Consider the following 17,473-nt stretch of genomic DNA (forward strand, 5'->3'; position numbering starts at 1 on the left):
TTTTGCGTCCAACGCTCTCTATCTGCAACCGAAACGCTTCTTCTGTCTGTCTTTGTTTTAATTTTGCACGCCACCTCTATTCAGCTTTTGTCAGTGGTACAATTTCCCAACTTTTCATTAAAGATTCTTCAAAATGTTTAGGAATATCAAATAAACAAAACTGAAATGTGATCAATTGCAGAATCGGATTTAGATTTAGTGAGGCCCTAAAGTGTTGAAGATAATGGGGCCCTTTACGTGTCCAGGTGAACGTAGGCACCCTATATACAGAAATGGATAAACTAATGTTATTTTAGGAAGCAGGCTAGCAGAAGGGGCACCATTACTTACATCATAGTAGCCTACACAACAGGAAGCACTGTTGCTACGTCCTACGTATATGTACATTTTATTATATTGATTGATTTTCTTATACATTGGAAATGGATACCCAGTTTTCTTCAGGTTTTCGGGGCCCCCAAGACAGTGGGGCCCTAAGCTATAGCTAGCTTGTTTAGCTTATAAGTAAATCCGGCACTGATCACTTGCAATAAGTAAAGAAACTTTCAACGAATATATCAATTTATTTCAAGATAGGAAACTACACGAAACTTATGCCAAGTCTATAAAAGAAAGGATAATGATTTGCAGCACCAACAAAGCGGCATTCTTCAAATTGCCAACTAGGAATTTTAATTGCCAACTTGTTAAGAAATTGAGAACTTTGGGAGAAAGCTCTACCTTTACCCTTTTTAACGACGCCCCTGGATATTACACTATTTTTCGATCGGTATGGTAAAATAAATATTTTCCATACTATTTTACCGTAAATTATTAATTATATGTAAACTTTGTTATTTTTAAATGACCGAAGCGAGGTAATCTTACGATGATGTTTTATAAGCTGGTTATTTGGGGGAGGCCAAGAACTCTTTTGGGGGGCTGGCCCCGATGGGCCCCCGTGGCTACACCCCTGGGGTACAGGAGGGGCAATTGCCTCCCCCAAGTTTGAGGAATACATATATTTTAATCGATTGTCTATTAATATACTAGTACAAAACGTGGAAGTCTTACGTCCATGGTGCTCTTGCCCCCCTAAAGCGAAGACTGAAATGACGCCCCTGTCTAGGAAGCTCAGGTGGGCAGGTCAAGTAGCGAGAATAGAAGAAAGTAGGAACGCTTTCAAAATTTTAATTGGAAATCCAATTGAAAAACGACCATTAGGAAGACCTAGGCGTAGCTGGGTGGGGGGTAATATTAGGATGGATCTCTCAGAAATAGGAATACAAAGTAGAAAGTGCATCTAGTTGGCTAAGGACAGAAGTCAATGGAGAGCTTTTGTGACCGAGGGATTGAACTTCCGGTTTCCATAGGCCATACAGTTAGTTAATTAGTTTATTTCCATATGTATTTTAATACCATAAATGTTTATTTTTGCATATCATCTTGCTCAATGGAATCTTCAACCCCGAACGCCTTCTTCCGGACGCCACTGCAATTTTGGACATTTTTTGTTAAATACCAATAATATTTTAGATTATACATTTTTTTCCCTGGAAATTGTTCATGACAAAGTCTCTACAACTGAAACTTGATTTTTTTTTCTTTCTTAACTACCACTGAAAATTGTTAAAAATTTTCATGACTCCCTCCCACGTCTTGTTCGGTCAACAACCATGTTCTACCGTCCTAAAATATGCTACTTTAGAAACAAAAGAATGATTTCTTTTCGTGTCTATTTCAGGGTTTTGTGAATCAAAAAAAAAACAGAACAATAAGAATTAGCTTCCGTGCACTAACATAATAAGAGGAAAAATAAAAAGGAAATTAGCGTATCTCATAATTAGTCTAGCAGAGGGCACAGCAGCAGTTGCCAACGTCTAATTAAGTTAGTGAATAATTACTTCAACTTGTTTTTGCAGCCATGGTATTGTGTTAAGTCAATATTATGGAAACACGTGCCAGCATAAACTAATTAAGGGTGCATTGTTCGAATTAGAAAGGGAAAAAATTGTTTTCTTAGAAATGGTATCATCGTTACAGACGAAAATGAATCTTTGCTCTTTACAAGTATGTACAAGTAATTAGTTTTTAACATTTTTTTAAAAAAATGAAATGAAATCTTTAAGTTTTACGTCCTACGATTTTAACAATTTTTTGTTTGTAACTTCCCTGTCTAAATAACACAAGGAGACGCAAAAGGTTGTTTAGCTATCTCCCAAACATATTTCCAAATTTTACGGGTGGGCCTGAGGAGTATTCCCCCTTCCAATTTACAAATACAAGGTAAATTTCAAGGGGGCACGCTGACTCAGTGGTTATGACGTTCACCTCTGATGTGTGAGGTCCCTGGTTCGATCCCAGCTCGCGCCAAGTAGACTTAGCGGTGGACAAACACCGTGCTCGTGGTTTTTCTCGATGTTCTCCCATTTCCTCCCACTTTCTTTATTCCACCATTTCATTCATTTCTCATAATCACCGTCTCCTTTAGCCTAACCTGCATAACCGTGGGACGTAAAGCTCAAAGATTTCACTTTTCATTCTCAAGATAAGTTTGATTTTTGTTTGGTGTTTACTTTTGTGCGCCTTTGTAGTAGAGCTCATTTCTCTGAAGCTTAACCTTTACAGGAACAGATATAGAAAAAAAATGTTTTGCACTTATTTGAAACATTGCTTTTTCCTACCAATAAACAATAATATAGCATAGTGACTCGCATTCACCTCTGATGCGAGACATCCAAAGTTCAATCCCATGCGACAGTTCTTGGTGGGCAGCAACCTGTCCGTGGGTTTTCTCGAGCTTTTCCCGTTTCCCTTCACATTCTAATTCCACCAAATTATTTCATAATTATCCACTTTCATTAATCATCCGGCTCCTTTACCGTACAAATAGTAACCATAAAACTACGTATTTTGTTGTATTACATTTTATATAATAATAATAATAATAATAATAATAATAATAATAATAATAATAATAATAATAATAATAATAATAATAATAATAATAATAATAATAATAATGTGCTCTTTGTTCCATATATTTACCTGGAAGTTGGTGCTGTATTATAAATTTTGTAATGATTCACTGAAGTGAAATGCAGCATAACATATGGTTTGCTCAATATTTTATGTATTCATCTAATTTTGTATACGTTTGTTGTCAGTGGCATATTTAGGGGGCTTAGCCCCCCCCCGAATTTGTACTTACTATGTTAAAGTAAATGAACATCTTGCAGAATTTTTACATTTCTAGGAAGAATGTTAGCAAAGTCACCCCACCCGAAACAAAATCGTAAATACGCCACTGTTTGTTGTTATTATTATTATTTGTTTTATGGAGTAATGGAATAATTATTTGTTTCATGCTATCTAGTATGAGTAATCAGTTTGTCTAAAATACGGTACGAGTAATGTGACTTCAGACTTGACAGTTTTATGCAGTCAATATACTAAAATATATTCGAACGAAAGCATGATTTTCTAATATGTATAATTTCTATTAAATCAATCAAAAGCAAAATAAAACCACACTTTCGAGAATATCCTTTTGAAGGTAAAATTTGGGAAATATACATCTTCAAAGAACCAACGAGAATTGAAAACCAGCTACTACAACAAATACTAGAATTATAGTTCTGAACAGGAGCGCCCGAAGAAAATTTTCTAGAGGGGCCAACTCCATGGTTGCTATATTACGTGAACAAGGGGGCCCGGCCCCTATCCTGCCCCATTCGGGCGCCCATAGTTTTGAAGGTTAACAGAAAATCCTTGTACACTTTTGTAATAAATTAACTTGTATCGTAGCGACAAGGAACGGGATAAATGATTCAATATTCGGGAGCACCGAACTTTCACCAAATCATTGCTGCCTAATTTAATATAACTTGTTATATTTATCCAATTTCGCAAATTTTTCTAATAATAAAATTAGATTAGTGCCATTTTCAATGAAAAATTGTCCCTCCCTCCCTCCCCCTCCAAAAAAATCAGTTGGTCGTAATATGCGTTGCAAAACCTGCCTGTAACCTTGAGCGGCACAGTGGCTAATTGGTAGATCGCTTACTTCTGATGCGTGGAGTCCCTGGTTCGAAACCTGCACAAGAAAGTTTGTGGTGGAAACTGTGTCCGTGGGTTTTCTCAGAATACTCCCATTTCGTCCCACACTCTCATTCCACCAATTCTTCCATCATCATTCAGTTGCCTTAATCATTGTCTCCCTATACCTAAAGGGCGTAAACGTGGGACGTTAAACTGAAAGATTTCATTTTCTGAGTGTACCATACGGTAAGTTCATAAGTAAAAGTTGCTCTCCGTTCGCATGTACACTCATGTCCAAAATTATTGTCGCATGTCTATAAATATGATGTAGGAATATAATTTGATAACGAATTCGCCCGGTATTTCTTATAGTGTTAGTATGTGTATAATCGACAAAGACATGTATGTGAGAAATTTCATGTCAAAAGAGCACTAAATAAGAACAATAAAACGAAAATAAATCTTTCTTGTCCATTTAGCAACATTTTGTTTTACTCATACTAATTTTCGTATTTATAATTCTTTTCCTATGAAATTTACCAACAATATACATTTCCCGATTATACACATAGTATCAGTATTAAAAGTACCCTGCAAAATCATTATCAAATTATATTCTTAGAGGACAGTTGTAGATATGCGACAATCATTTTGGACATGAGTGTACATCGAAAAGTACAGGTGGTTAGAAATATTTTGTGACAGACATCGTTATTCTAGTTTTACTGGTAAGGCATGATTGTTGCACTTCTATTGATAAGTGCAAAAACATGCATGAATTTGTGCTAGCTGGTCACTACAAGCTTGTGAAAAATAAACAATAAAAATGAAATGTTCAGTTTAATATGCGAAGTTATTTCATTTAGGCTAAATGAGGTGGATGGTTAATGAAAGTCAATGATTATAAAAGTTAATTTTCAGTGCTCTTCCATCTATAATCAAACCCGGGACTAAGTGCTTCAAAGGTGCACGCGCTAACTACTTAGTAGATCATCGGAGAGGCCTACAAAGCTTGTATTCCATGAAATCCGCAACAGGTCACTGCGAAGCGAGTGCCGGACGGAGATCCTCCGTGGGGAACAGGCACGTTAGCGAAGCTAGAAATGTGCATACCTGAAAATTTACTGTACTTGTTTATTCATTTCTAATATGATTGTTCTCATGGTTGAAAGTATCAAGGTAACAAAAAGTGTTCTGTCGCTTTTTCATCCGCCATCTTTGAACATCCATATGTCACCTAAGACGTACCTGGAAGATCAAAAATAGTCCCCATGAGCATCGACGACCTTCTGCCAACGTTGTGGAAGGCCAGGGATTCCATCGCCGCAGAACTTGATGGGCCGTCAAGCAAAGAAGGTATCAAATGCATTTGGCAATTCTACTAGGAATTTGAGCTTGCGTCCTCTACGGTGACTGTCCAAGGAATCGAACAGGTGATAATCGGACGGTGCAATATCCAGGGAGTATGGCGGCTTGCAACGTTTCCCATCTAAGGCGTAGAATGGTGTCCCCGGGTCATCCTAGCCACGTCGGGCTTAGCGTTGTCCTGGAACAGGAGAACCCCTTTGCGATTCACAAGTGCTGGATCCAGTTTTGAGTTTTACTTGGACACGTACACATTTGGTGAACTGCTGACAGTACACAGCTGCATTGGTGCTCTGATCAGCTGGTAGCAGGTCCCGATGCACGATGCCGCGAGCAGTTTACCAAATACACACGAGGACCTTCTTCTGGAGCAGTGCTGGTTTCGGCTGTTTTGGAACCGGTTCACGGGATGCTAACAAATGATGATGGCGCCGTTAAGCTTCGTACCGGACCCACTTCTCATCACATATCAACACCCTGTTTAGATGTGGCTCCTTCCTCAGACAAGACAGCAAAGAAACACAGGTGTCTGCTCGCGTTGCCTTCTGGCCCGGAGACAAATCATGTTGACCCATAGACCCAACTTGTAGTGCTTCCCAAGTTGATGAAGGTGCTGCCGAATGGTTTCTACACTCACACTGAATTATAGTCCTAGTTCCTTACATGTCTAGCCTCTATTCTCCTCTGGCCTTTCGACACGTGGTACGTCTTCGAGTGTTTCGTTACCGTCCTTAAACTTGTTAAACCACCGCTGCCTTGTCCGCGTAGTCACGACACCCTTACCAAAGGCCTGGCATATCTTCCGCCCTGCTGCAGCGGTGTTTGACCCCAGTTTGAACTCGTGCAGCATACACGCTCGTATAACACTCTGTGGAGGTCCCATGTTCACTCTGTCCTTACGCAAGTAACTGAACTGCCACAACCAGGTAGTATGTTGGATATACCCATACCAACAACTGGCCTTCGCCTTATCTCCATTTGCATTCAACTCACGGTATGAGGGCCAATGGAACACAGACCTCCAGAAAAAGCGACAGAACTTTCTTGGTTACCTTTATACGTTCCGTTGGTCAGACAGTTTTTACTATTACTGAAGCGTTCTTTGATATCTGTCATCTTCCCTCCCGTTCCCCAAGTTGCGGGGCTGTATTTGGATCAAGAATTACCTCTCTCACACAGACACGCATAGAAAAGCAAAGGAACAACAATAATAACACAAGAGCAAGATGAACTTGAAACTTTTCTACGTCAACATTCAATTTGGCCAACAAAAGTGCTACTTGAGCCATGTACTTGACCGGTTGCTTGAACAACGTCGATCAATGCGTTCCCGAGGATTGTTGCACGTGCCGCTGTAATGTCTTCACGAAGAGCGCCTTCATAGCCGGTTCTCTACGATATACAAGATCGTTCATTGTCCCCAAAAGTTAAAACTCAGGTCCCAAACTTAGCGAAATTTTGTAACTTGAAATCCCAGTTTAAAACGGGCTTCAGGTTCCGAAATATCAAGCGTACACCGCTATTTTGTTTTTGTGTTATACGTTACATGTTACAGTCATCTGCTAAGAAACACCATACTACAAATTGTAAGATAAATAACTCCGAAAGCAATACAAGCAATGAAATTGTGTATACATTCTTTGACGGATTCTGTGTAGTACTCAGTTACTCTACCTACTTTATATTTTATTAATTAATATTAGTAATGGCAATTCGTTAACTACAAAACACGAGGAAATGAAAACACGCATGTTTTTTTTTCTTTACCTCCTTTTTCAGGGAGAGCTATTTCCCTCCACCCACCTCACCAGTCCCACCTACCAGTTCCCTCCCTCCCTATCCCTACCAGCTTTCCACCCCTAATACCCACCGGTTTTATAGGGTGGCTGAAAGAATAGATAGATAGGGGGAAAGCAGGCACAGGAGAAGGCTGGCTTCGGGGCGGGTATAAGGGCACATAGGGCATCAGGTCGGGATCAACATTTAGGATTCAGGCGTCAGGACAGATATCAAGAACCCCAGCGTCAGGTCAGACAGAAGCACAAACGTCCAACCAGACAGACAGATAATATGTCGTGGTAAGGCTTCTTCTTCTTTCTTCTTCGTTGAAAGAACTGAAAAAGAAACACTAACTGTTTGTGGATGTGCGAACAGAGGCGTTCATGAGGTAAGTCGCACCGGTAAAAATAAAGTTTTTCGCTTCAAAGTAAAGGGAGATAAGTTTCTTTATGTACTAACTGTTGTATACAACAATGTATACATTAGATAACTTTTATTCTTTCAGTTTGAAGCGATAAAACTTTAACTTTCAGCAGTGTGACTTCCCTCACGAGCCACCTCTATGTGTGAATGTTTGTGTGCTATCTGTAGACTTAATGGAAGCTTATGAACAAAAGAACACTGAAAGAATAAAGGATTCAGCTTTTAAGATTGAGAGTCTCGTCATCAGGATGTATCCAAGACCGAAGAAAAGGAAGAACACTAGACAAAAGTCCAGTCGAGTGTCACTATCATCATATTGAATCTTGTGCTGGAACGTTAGCATTGAAGGCTGTGTAGTGATGTCAAAGTCTTCAGTAGGTATTAAGAGAAGATAAAGCATTACAGATGGAGGCACAACACTCAGAAAATCACTAGAGAAGCAGGTAGATACAACGATTGTAATATGAAATACTGCAGAAAGAGAAAAGATTCGGGTGGAAGGAAACTAGACAGTGTGGTCAGTGAATGGAGTTATAATGATGATGATGATGATGATGGGAGAGGAGTTATGATTAATTAATTAAGTTATTTATTTACTTATTTATTTATTTATTATTTATATATCTAACCTACTATAACTTGTCTATTTATATTTATTTAATTTAATTTATATATTTTTTATTAATTTGGTCCACCACACTGTCTCCATCCTTTCACCACCCCTTCTTCCTATTTATCTTTCTCGTTCTCCAATATTTTAGATTACAGCTGTTGAATCCATTGGCTTCTTCCGAATGATTTTGTGTGGAACGTGTCTCCTGTTTAAGTTTTTCTCATCTCTCGATACTAGTCAGGCTTTGACCTGATAGCACATTCTTCCATCACAACATTCTAGCAGAATATTCATTATGTCCAATAGTAACACTTCTTTCTTGATTTCTTCACTCTTCTATATTCTGATGGAGAGACAGCCTAATGAAACTTTTAAAAGAGGAAGAAATAGTATTGGAACAAATGTAGATTGAGGAATCAATGATTGTTAACCATCGAAAGACAGAGAGAGATTATAAAGAAGTAAAAACTATTGGATACGGAAAGAGAAGGACGAAGACATATTCAACACATATTGAAGAGAGCAGAAGAATTATTTAAAGACGAACCTGAAAGCAGAAGAATTATCCGAAGAAGACAAGTCGTTGTGTAAAAGTCTGTAAATGCTACAATACTTACCCATCCGGATCGAAGCGCGTGGTCCCTCGCTGCATCTGTGTCTGTGGTGATGACGAATGTAGGTGTTTGGATGTGCGTACGTGTATATGTTGTGTATATCCACCCACCTAATCAAACGCCCACACCCCCATCCTCCCCTCTTCCAAGGCCCCCTCAACCCATCCGTCAGCCCGTCTCCCCCTTACCGGACCGTCTGCCCAGCGGCCCAAACACCCGTCCTGTCCGCCAGTCTACTCCCGTGCCTGCCCATCCAGCCACCACCAATCTTCCTCGAGATCCTAGGAAGATTGGTGGTAGACATACCCCACCCATCTATTGATCCAGCCACCCCACTTAATCAAGCACCCACCCCTAAAGCCCCAAGCTAAATGTTTTAAGGAGGATTTTTGTTTAATTTTTTTCCTTTTTTCTGACAAACGTTACATTTTAATAAATTAACCATTACAATAATTTACTGCTGCTTTGTTGTCTTCTTGTCTGACTAAATCCAATCCAGCGGCGAAATCATTCATGAACACTCCTGAATCTACCAATTTGAAATAATACACAGCGTCCATCAACTCAGCTTCTTTAAGAGAACCAAACAGTTGGTGTAGTGGCATTTGCATTCTCAGAATACTCAGCTAACACAATTTTTTAGCCAAATGACATGGGAGAGACATTGCACTGGTGGCTTAATCTTCTGCCAACTCTCTTTCCAATTTTCACAGCTAAAGTTAGTTGATCAAATTCATCAAGAGTACTGTCGCCAGCAATTAAGTGAGAATCATAAAATACTTCTTACTTTAAAAAAAGCATACTTAAATGCTTTTTCTTAGCTATTGATTCTTTTGTAATTTTATTTCGTTCTCAAAAACACCAGAGAAGACCACTTTGTATAATATTTAGTGTAGTTGGCGAGTTCATACGTGGCCTTTGGAATTTCAAATCACTTGCATATAGCGACATCTGCGAACCGATTTCACTCAACAGTTTCTTCATTTTACATTTTCATAACTGAACATAATTGGTTCAGATTATATGAAAAGAACCAAATCAGATTGATAGTTCCTGGTTTACCAAAAGGAATTATCACTTCAAATGAAGAACACTTGCTGCACTTTTTCCTTCTGCAGAATTCCACAATAGAAGAGTCTATGTCCAGGAGCTTCCGTGTAGATGACAATATAAAATCATTGAGAAAGTGTGAATCGCTCATAAAGATCCTCTGAGGAAAGTATTCTACAATCCTTGTTGAAATTTCAGTCACTTTGCTCCTGGAAATTCCATTCTCTGTTCACACAATGCTATGTGTGACTGCATATACTTCATCTTCAGTCAGCAGTTGGTCGATTTAACATCTTGATTATTTCATTCCAACCGCAGCACAAAAATATCAATTTCCAGTGGTAGACAAAGACTCCATATCCTGTTGAAAACGAGAGATTTTGATAAACAAAGATTGTCAAGAACACTTTATCATTAAAGATCGTCAGAGAAAGTTACCAGTAACAACAAATTTGCAATTAGAGGTACTGTCTGGTGTTTTTGAGTTTATCATTGTGGAAACGAACATATAAAATAGAAGAGTTTACAACAGAGCCCCCGACATGATAAGTGGTAGGGGAAGTAGATTTAGTGAGCGTTGATGTCTGTAGTAGGAGACTGACTGCCCAGCAATGAAGGATCAACTCCAATGAACAAAGTGTTCGGAAGATATGAGGGAACTCTCCTATTGAATGCCTTCTAATATATTGAAACAAAAAATAAAAATTGAGAGTATAAAAAAAGTTGCAGTAGGCTATGAATTGAATCATCTAAAAATGGACTCAATCAAAGATAGTAAAAAAGTGAATTTTTTTAGAAACAAATCTGAGGCCGCGCTCCGACAGTATCTTGAATACTATTCCACGATGAAATATCCTTTTGATAATACTATCGGTTTAAAATGTGTAAAGAAAAATTATCTGGTTCTTCCTCTCAGACAATGACGTAAGAATTCTTAAAAATATATAGGTTGCCTAATATAGGGTGACTTATCGATTGAAAACCTCAAAATTCGATCGTTGTCACCTCAAAAGTGAATTCTAATACCTAAAGCAAGAAGTAGACCGTCTGATTTATACATGGAGGATAAAATGGGGAGGAGGAACCACCTGAGTTACTCGCTTCATTAGCAGAGCTACCTGAGTGCTACCCAGTGATAGAAGTTTTATTTCGGTAGAACAAGCAATTTGGGAGACTTGAAAAAAAGATTTATTTTTTCGCCATGGTATGTACCCAACGGTTCAAGTACTTACTTTTAATAGTATTTTAAAGATGATTTGATACAATGATAAAAATCTAAACAAGGGTTTCTCATTTCCGAGACATCGAGTCTTCAACAATAAATAAGAAAGAAAGGAAACAAGGGAGTTTCGTTCCAATTAAAGTTGACTTCAAAACCGTGTAAATTCACTACTGAAACAGATCTATAACTTTCGGTTACAATAGAGGGATACTCGTGAGTACATGCCTGGTGTGGTACAAACAGTTACCTAATTACGTTGTAAATTGTCATGTTTTTATACTTAATATATCCTATTATGTGGTTTTGTATTTTAGAAAGATGCATGATGTATACCTCTGGTACTTGACAATATAGTATGTTTTTTGTTTTTTTCTGACAACTGTAATGCTTACATGAGAATTTTTCATGCTTTGTAAGCTAATGAAGCAGGCAAATAAATGAAATGATAGTGTGAGAGATGGAACCTGTTCATCTGGCGACCAATCCATATCTCAGAAGAAGGTAATAAGTAGAGCCCGGATTTCCATGCACAAACCAACCCCGAAATATGCATGCAAATATGAACGAAAAGTATGCAATAAAACATGCATTATAATTTTAACATGTGCTCTGAAATACATGCTAAGAAAATAAATTTTCAATTTCTTTCAATACCTTTATAACCTCTGTTGCAATGAACTATAAACGTCTTCCTTAGGTTTTCTTCTGTAAACCCTCTACGTTTATCAGTGAGAAACATTTTGTAATTCGAAAAGTTCCTATCTAAATCAGCAGAAATAACTGAATTTAGCTAGAATTGTAAGCAACAAACTCAACTCTATTAAAAAAAAAAAAATCTACACCTGCATTTACAAAGTGATTCAGTTCACTTTAAATATAATCTACTTTCTTGTGATATACTTTGAAATATGCTAGTGTGCACCAATAAAATTCGGAAATTTGCAGTATCGTGCAAAATTTTGAAATATGAATGCACATCGAAATTCACTCAAAATATGCATTTATATGCGCTCACATATGCGTCTCAAACCTGTCGGAAACAAAACAAAAAAAAATCCACACGTTCTTGTATGTTAATATAAACATGAATTTTGCATGTAGTAATAAGAATAATAAAAACGGAACATTTACTTGAATATACAGGAAGAACCACTCGGCCGCCTCTCCCTGAATCGTTTATAAAGATTGTTAAGTAACTGTTTTGTAATCATTTACATGTTAATAAATTCTACCCTAAAACAGTTTCTTCCTATCTGTCACAATATTGTTAGTATATAGAAGTTAACATTACAACCGACATTCTAATGTTTATTACTGTTTCCAGCTTCGATAGAAGAAGCTGAGATGAAACTATTCTTCGGATACTGAATCCATAAACGGTTGCCTCTTAACGTTTTCGATCCACAGAAAACAATATTAAGATTGTTATCAGTGCCATGCTGTGGAGGCGAGTGGAGTAAAGGCCCCGGGCATCGAAGTAAGGAGCAGCAAAGTTCGGGAGGAAAAAAAGAAAAGAAGGAAAGAAAAAATCGGAAAAAAATACTTGAAATAGTCCTAATATGTACTTAAATTGCTTTAGGAAGTGGTCCTATAATGTTGGAAAATGCATGTGCACATATATAAAATGGAAGGGAAAAAGTAATAAAAAGTGCTCAAAATCAAGGAAAAGCAGGGTTTATTTTTGAAAATTTTCTTATGCTATGGTAGCGCTTCGTGGCTGGTCTGTCGACCTCACTAATATGTACTAGAGCGCTGTCGTATACTCCCGCCCCGGGCGCTGATTTTCCCCGGCACGGCACTGACCATAATCAACAACAGATTTCTTACCGTTTCTCGTTTCAACAAAGGAGTAAAGTGGAAGCTATTTCTGTGGTATTGAATTTAGATCAAACATCTACTTCTCACACAACTTTCGGTTTCAATAGAGGGACAAGAGTGAGGATGAATCTTATTCTTGGAACGGTGAATTCATATCAGAAGCAGCGTTGCCAGATCTAGCATAATGATGCTAGATCTAGCATAATTTGCATGTCTTTAGCATCTAGCATCTTGCTTTTAGCATCCTACCCAAATCTAGCATAATTTCAGCAAGTTTATCCAAAAGCCGTAAAACCTGGAGATGAGAAAGAAGTTGCTCACGGGAAGAAAAAGAACGGTAGAAATGTATCCTCTCCCATTGATTCATACAGTCGGTAAACCATACAGGCAGTCCTATTTTTCGAAGTAGGTTAGAAACAGCTTTGGGCTTTTTTTTTTTTTTTTGTGCTCCACCCAGGGTTTTCTAATCCTTTAACTGCGAGGATGGGCGGAGCTATGGGGGCCATTCTCCCCCCAAATTTTTGACAACTTCACTATCTTTATTCCTGACTTCATGACCATCTTTATTCCTGAAATGAAAGGTCCGAGACCGACCAAAAATTTACCCCCAACAAACAATTCCCAACTCCGCTTATGCTGCGAGGTAATTTTCTTTCAAAATATGTAAACAAATACTTTCCATTTATTTATACGATATATACGCCATTGAGTCTGGCAACGACTGCACTAGTTTAGTTGAGTTAAAGCTTTGGTGCGTGAAGTATTGAGTTCTATTCACGCATTCTTGCGCTCTGCGTATTTTAAGTTACGTTATCGTATCTCAGCTTCGGTTTTTTTTTCTTTTAAAACCCTTTAATTAGTAATTATGATGATCTAGCATAATTTGACCGAATCTAGCATAATTTCCATCAGGTTTTGGAATAATTCCGAGCTGTGAGTCTGGCAACGCTGATCAGAAGGCAATTACTCACTATATTTAACCATTTTTGCTCCGTTTAACCGTATCATATCAGAAGGCAATATTGAAACAGGCTGCGAAAAAAGGACGAAGTCGAATATGGAACCCATTCATACGATATTAACTCCACATTAGAAAACCGCTTTCCTCTATATATTACTGTTTTGTGCTATTGTGATTGATAATCGTAGATTTCCACTACTTCCGGTTGACATACAGAAACAAATGTCGAAGTGAAAGTTTTTCTAAGTAGTTTCCAGTTTGACTAAAGGGTTAATGGAAGACGTGGAACCTATCCTTGGGACCCTGAATCGATCCAGAAGTCCACTACTCAATATCTTTTGATGCTTTTACTCTATGGAGATAAATATTTAATACGTTACGACTTCCGGCATTAGTAGAGAGGTATACTCATGTCCAAAATTATTGTCGCATGTCTTTAAATATATTGTTGTATAAATATAATTTGATAACGAATTCGTCCGATATTTCTTATAATGTTAGCATGTGTATAATCGGTAAAGACATGAATGTGGCAAATTTTATGTCAAAAGAGTAGTAATTAGAAAGAATAAAACGAAAATAAAACTTCCTTATCCATTTAGCAACATTTTGTTTTATTCATTCTAATTTTCGTATTTATAGTTCTTTTCCTATGAAATTTAGCACAAATATACATTTCCCGATTATACACATAGGGTCAATATTAAAAGTACCCTGCAAAAATATTATTAAATTATATTCGTACAAGAAGACAGTTATAGATATGCGACAATCATTTTGGACATGGGTGTACATAATAAGATGAAATCCTTCCTGAAGACGTTGAATTCTCGTTATTTGTTATATGGCGATAAAGGTTGAAACCGGGAATGAATTATTTCTTTTACTCCCGTCTTGACTAAAGGGTTAATGGAAGACATGGAACCTATCCTTAGGACCCTGAATCGATCAAAAAAAAAAAAAAAAAAACTGCTACGCAATATCTCTTACTGCTTTTACTGTATGAAGATCAATATTCAACCACTTTCAACTTAAGTAGAGTGTTACAGATAGAAATGATATCTTTCCCTGAGACGCTGAATCGATTCCAGAAAACTACTTCTTAATATCTCTTCCGTCTTTACTATTTAGATATCAATGCTGAAACCTGTAGTAGTAGTAGTAAATTTCCATCACTTCCGGCTTTATATGCAATGGTACGAACTTTACCACAGTCCGTGACGTAAATCCACGCCACATTAAAGGTAACGACAAACTTCCACCGATTAGCCGCGAGATGCCATTCATACAGCCTCCTGCAGTTCGTTTTTCGCTCAGTCATATTACACACAGTACACGGTTTCAGGGCGTGCACACTGCTCTTGCGAACGAATGTGAGCCGTGAATGACACAGTTGATTGTCGCCTATGATGTGCGGCATTTCTGGGAGTATTTTCGGAGGTCGACATACGACGAACTACACGCAATAGTGGCGAGGTTCTCTTCACGGGAGTAGCTGCTCACGTCAGTATGGTGGGCCCAGGACTGCGTGCCTAACATTTCCGTCTAATACGATTTATAATGGCACAACCTACATGAAAATTACACACTTTATACATTACTACGATGTGCGACGCCCTGAACTTAGCATCGGAAAAGGACACAATTAACCCCCTCCCAGAATCTGTTCAGTTTCGGTGGCATCAGACTACGCTCGACTACATTGTTCTACTGCGTGACTAATGAGAGATTATTTGTTTCGTGGCAATCTCACGAATATTGGTTGCGCATTCACGGTACAGTTGCACATTGACTTCGGCTCAATATAAATGAATCAACCTCTGTATATGAATTATATGTGGACTTCATTTAATTTGAAGTAATATGCATGTTTGAATCCAGCGATTTACCTATCACAAAAGGAGCCATCAGGGTGGAAACATTGGACCGTTGCTTCCTACCCTTCAATTTGCCGTTGAAAATTAATTTGGATAATTGTACGGAAGGAGGAAAAAAGAAAAACTATTACTACTACTACTACTACTGCTACAACAACAACAACTACTACTACTACTATTACTACCTCTACTGCTACTGCTGCAACAACTACTACTACTACTGTTGCTGTTGTTGCAAATAATAATAACTTTTTTTTTTTTTTTAGCAATACGTACTACAGCACTCTTTTACTTTAATTTAAATGGAGGATTGAGTATAGCCCGCTCCCCCAGGGATTTTTAACGAATCATAGTGATTCTAACGATTCATACTAGTTCATAATGAATCGGAATCGCATGTTATAAAGATTTAAGATGTAAATCTTGCGGTAAGGAAGCTTTAGTATAAGTAATAGTAGTAGTAGTAGCGATAGTAGTAGTAGCAGTAGCAGTAGTAGTAGTTAGTATCAATAGTAGTAGTAGTGGTAGTTAGTAGCAATAGTAGTAGTAGTAGTAGTAGGAACGGGTTAGAAGCCCCGCAGGGGTTGGTTGGGTTCTGTTCTCGATAGAAGTAGTAGTAGTAGTAGTAGTAGTAGTAGCAGCAGCAGTGACAGTAGTAGTGACTCTTCCAGTTCCGATGACAAAGAACTGGGGGTAGCGGGCTATACACAAGCCTAAATGGATTTGAAGACTAGAACAAGAATGTATTATATGAGTTAAAAAGGTAATGGAATGATAGATGGCAGCACACACTAATTTCTCCCATTCCTTTAATTTTGACGCTTGCCTTCGCAGCCAATCACGTATTCATGGTGGGTATGCATATTTTTTTTTAAGAAAAGTAGCAATAATAATAATAATAATAATAATAATAATAATAATAATAATAATAATAATAATAATAATAATAATAAATAAATAAATAAATAAATAAATAAATAAATAAATAAAAATGTGAATTTAGAAACAGCTTGAATTATCTTCGTTACAACCAGAAATTGTCGCACCATAAATTATGCCATTGAGTGAAATGGAGTGAGAGTTGCTATTTTCAGAAATACAATTATATACGCATTTTTGTCTTAATTGAGAAAAAATAACTCACCCAAATGTTGGTTTCACGGAGCACGGACTCCAATGGATCCAATGTGAAACCAGTCTTAACTTTAGAATCATAATTGGTATATTTTGGAAGACCTTAATAGAACGACATCATAACACTCATTATCAATGTAGAAATAAATCATACGACGATATACATGGTAACGATTTTTTAAAGAATGAACTATTGTTTGATTCTAAAACAATGTAGAAATTATGTAGGAACAATACAATCTTAACAATTATAAAACATTTCAACGAGAATGGAACGGAAATATTTTTAAAAAAATAACTAATTATGTCGGAAAGCTATCATTCTGCAATTATATTCTACTTTATACTGCATACTTCATTTTCAACGTTTTATTGAGGAAATAACAGTTCGTAGCATCATGACACAAAACAACATTTAGATATTACACTTTTAAAAATTAAAAAATTTCAGTAATATAAAAGAATATCTGAGTTTATTAGACTTCGTAAGGAAGTTAAAAAAGACATAGCAACTGCTTATGGTGGTTTTGTGAGGATAGCTGAGAGCGACATAATGTTAAACCCTGGTACTTTCTGGAATTTTATTAAAAGTAAAAC

This window comes from Thermobia domestica, chromosome 2 (genome assembly GCF_964235325.1).
Source record: "Thermobia domestica chromosome 2, izTheDome1.hap1.1, whole genome shotgun sequence".
In the NCBI taxonomy this organism is placed as follows: Eukaryota; Metazoa; Arthropoda; class Insecta; order Zygentoma; family Lepismatidae; genus Thermobia; species Thermobia domestica.